We start from the raw sequence: 3907 nt of genomic DNA, 5'->3' as shown, positions 1-3907 counted from the left end.
CAGCATGGTGTTAGTCTTCTTCACTACCTGCTGTACCAGCATGCTGTTAGCCTTCTTCACTACCTGCTGTACCAGCATGCTGTTAGCTTCCTTCACTTCCTGCTGTACCTACATGCTGTTAGCCTGCTTCATAACCTGCTGTACCATCATGCTGTTCGCCTTCTTCACTTCCTGCTGTACCTACATGCTGTTAGCCTGCTTCATAACCTGCTGTACCTGCATGCTGTTAGCCTTCTTCACTACCTTCTGTACCTGTATTCTGTTAGACTCTTCACTACCTTCTGTACCTGTATTCTGTTAGACTCCTTCACCACCTGCTGTACCAGCATGCTGTTCGCCTTCTTCACTTCCTGCTGTACCTACATGCTGTTAGCCTTCTTCACTACCTGCTGTACCAGCATGCTGTTAGCCTTCTTCACTTCCTGCTGTACCTACATGCTGTTAGCCTTCTTCACTACCTTCTGTACCTGTATTCTGTTAGACTCCTTCACCACCTGCTGTACCACCATGCTGTTCGCCTTCTTCACTTCCTGCTGTACCTACATGCTGTTAGCCTGCTTCATAACCTGCTGTACGTGCATGCTGTTAGCCTTCTTCACTTCCTGCTGTACCTACATGCTGTTAGCCTTCTTCACTACCTGCTGTTCCTGCATGCTGTTAGCATTCTTCTCTACCTGCTGTACCTGCATGCTGTTAGCCTCCTTCACTACCTACTCTACCTGCTGTTAGACCTCTTCTCTACCTGCTGTACATGCTGTTCGCCTCCTTCACTACCTACTGTACCTGCATGCTGTTAGCCTTCTTCACTACCTTCTGTACCTGTATTCTGTTAGACTCCTTCACTACCTGCTGTTCCTGCATGCTGTTAGCATTCTTCTCTACCTGCTGTACCTGCATGCTGTTAGCCTCCTTCACTACCTACTGTGCCAGCCAGCTGTTAGCTTTCTTCACTACCTGCTATACATCTGTGAGCCTTCTTCACTACCTACTGTACCAGCCAGCTGTTCGCTTTCTTCACTACCTGCTGTACATCTGTTAGCCTCCTTCACTACCTGCTGTACCAGCATGCTGTTAGCCTCCTTCACTACCTACTCTACCTGCTGTTAGACCTCTTCTCTACCTGCTGTACATGCTGTTCGCCTCCTTCACTACCTACTGTACCTGCATGCTGTTAGCCTTCTTCACTACCTGCTGTACCTGCATGCTGTTAGCCTTCCTCACTACGTGCTGTACCTCCATGCTGTTAGCCTTCCTCACTACCTGCTGTTTGTCCTGCTCTCAGTTGATACTTGATCAATTGTTAATTTTAAATCTGAGATAATTATTTTTTGTTAAACAAAAGGAATTTTAAAATATTGTTCAAAGGCAGGAATGGGCCTGTACTGTGCTGTCACATTCTATATTCTATGTTCAGTAGATGTTTCCATGGATGTGGTTGTGTATTTTGGTCGGTGCTGTCGAAGGCCTGTGGTGAATTTCTGCATTGCGTCTTGTAGGTGGTACATATGGTTGCTGTTCATTGTCAGTGGTAGAGGAAGTGAGTGTTGTAGATGTGGTGCCAATCAAATGGTCTGCTTTGTCCTGAACGCTATCGAGCTTTTTGAGTGTTGTGGGAGCTGCACCCATTCAGACAAGTGGGAGCATTCTATCACACTCATGACTTGTGCCTTGTAGATGATGGACAGGCTTGAGGGAGTCAGGTGAATTCCTTGCTGCAGTATTCTTCGCCTCTGACTTGCTGTTGTAGCCATTGTGGAGACTCCCGGTGCGTTTCTGGTCAATGGTAACACCAAGGATGTTGATCGTGGGGTATTCTGTGATGGTAACACATTGAATTTCAAGAGGTATGGTTAGATTGTCTGACTGTGATTGTTGATGGGCATTGCCTTACACATGAATGTTACCTGTCACTTGTCAGCCCATGCCTGAATATTGTCTAGATCTTGTTCCATTTCAAGATGGACTGCTTCAATCACTGAGGAGTCACAAATGGTGCTGAATATTGTACAAACATCAGCGAACATCCCCTTTTCTGACCTTATGTTGGAGGGAAAGGCATTGATGTAGTAGCTGAAGATGGTTGGCTCTAGGCTGTTATCCTGAGCAACTCCTGCCAAAGCGTCATGAAGCTGAGATAAGTGACCTATAACAACCACAATGATCTTCCTTTGTGCCAGGTATGGCTCCAATCAATGAAGAGCTTTCCCCCGATACCCATGATTCCAGTTTTGTTAGGGCTCTGTGATGCCACATTTAGTCAAATGGGGCTTTGATGTCAAGGTCAGACCATATTTGGAGTATTGTATGCAGTTTTTGTCCCCATATCTGAGGAAGGATATGCTGGCCCTGGAGCATGTTCAGAGGGGGTTCATGAGAATGATTGACAGGAATGAAAAGCTTAATATATGGAGAATGTTTGAGGACTTGATGGAGTTTAGAAGGATGAGGGGGTATCTAATTGAAACGTACAGAATACTGAATGGGATACTTCTCTTGGTAGGAGAGACTAGGACCTGAGGGTATAGCCTTAGAGTAGAGGGAAGATCTTTTAGAACAAAGATGAGGAGGAACCTCTTCAGCCAGAGAGTGAAGAATCCATGGAATTCATTGCCACAGAAGGCTGTGGAGGCCAGGTCATTGAGTATATTTAAAACTGAGATAGATAGGTTCTTGAGTATCAAGGGGATCAAGGGTTATGGGGGGAAAGCGGGAGAATGGGGTTGAGAAAATTATCAGCCATGATTGAATGGTGGAGCAGACTCAATGGGCTGAATGGCCTAATTTCTCCTCCTGTGCATTATGGTCGTATGGCAGTCACTCTCACCTCACCTCTGGAACTCAGCTCTTATTTTTCCATGTATGAATGAAGACTGTAATGAAGTCAGGAGCTGAGTGGCCCTGGCAGAATCCAAAGTGGGGTAACTGAACAAGTTATTGCTGAGCAGGTACTGCTGATGATACCTTCCATCGCTTTACTGATGATCGAGAGTAAACTGATGGGGCAGTAATTGGTTTGGATTGGAAACCTGGCACCAGATAGACAGCACAGTGTTTAGGATTCAGGCCCTTAGCTACAGAGAACAGGATCTATCCTCCCTAACCATACATCTGCATCTTGTTTGCCCATTAATGTGGTAGTCAGTTTGCCGATCCACCCTTACGTCCTGGCTCTGGTCCATATGAGTTGCAAAAGCCCTGGGCATGTTGAGCAATTGCCAGGGCCAAGGTTCCTCCAGTTGCGACCTTCTAGATCCTCATACTTGTGTCATTGAGAGTCACACTCTTCTAGCCTTGACCACAGACCAGACCTGGAGTAGCTAGCCCAAGAGGTATAATTGCTTCTTTCAACAAGGTGTCCAGCCATTCTACCTTGTTCCTGGTGTATCACAGTATGCAGTGCACAGACTTTAGCTCCTCAACTTGTGGGCGGCACGGTGGCACAGTGGTTAGCACTGCTGCCTCACAGCGCCAGAGACCCGGGTTCAATTCCCGACTCAGGCGACTGACTGTGTGGAGTTTGCACGTTCTCCCCGTGTCTGCGTGGGTTTCCTCCGGGTGCTCCGGTTTCCTCCCACAGTCCAAAGATGTGCAGGTTAGGTGAATTGGCCATGCTAAATTGCCCTTAGTGTTAGGTAATAAGGGGTAAATGTAGGGGTATGGGTGGGTTGCGCTTCGGCGGGTTGGTGTGGACTTGTTGGGCCGAAGGACCTGTTTCCACACTGTAAGTAATCTAATCTAATCTAAACTTAGAATCTGATTTCCTCATGTTGCAGATACGATGTATGTTAAAAATATTTTATTTTTCCCTTTGTATTGGTATTCTTACAAATTGTCCTGATGAGTGCAAGATAAAAAAAAACTTTGCTCAAATATACCTGTTTTTCAGCAATACCTAGGTTCTGCATTG

This window comes from Chiloscyllium plagiosum, unplaced genomic scaffold (assembly GCF_004010195.1).
Source record: "Chiloscyllium plagiosum isolate BGI_BamShark_2017 unplaced genomic scaffold, ASM401019v2 scaf_52, whole genome shotgun sequence".
NCBI lineage: Eukaryota > Metazoa > Chordata > Chondrichthyes > Orectolobiformes > Hemiscylliidae > Chiloscyllium > Chiloscyllium plagiosum.
The sequence above is the reverse complement of the archived record's forward strand: the minus strand, read 5'-3'. Positions refer to the sequence as shown.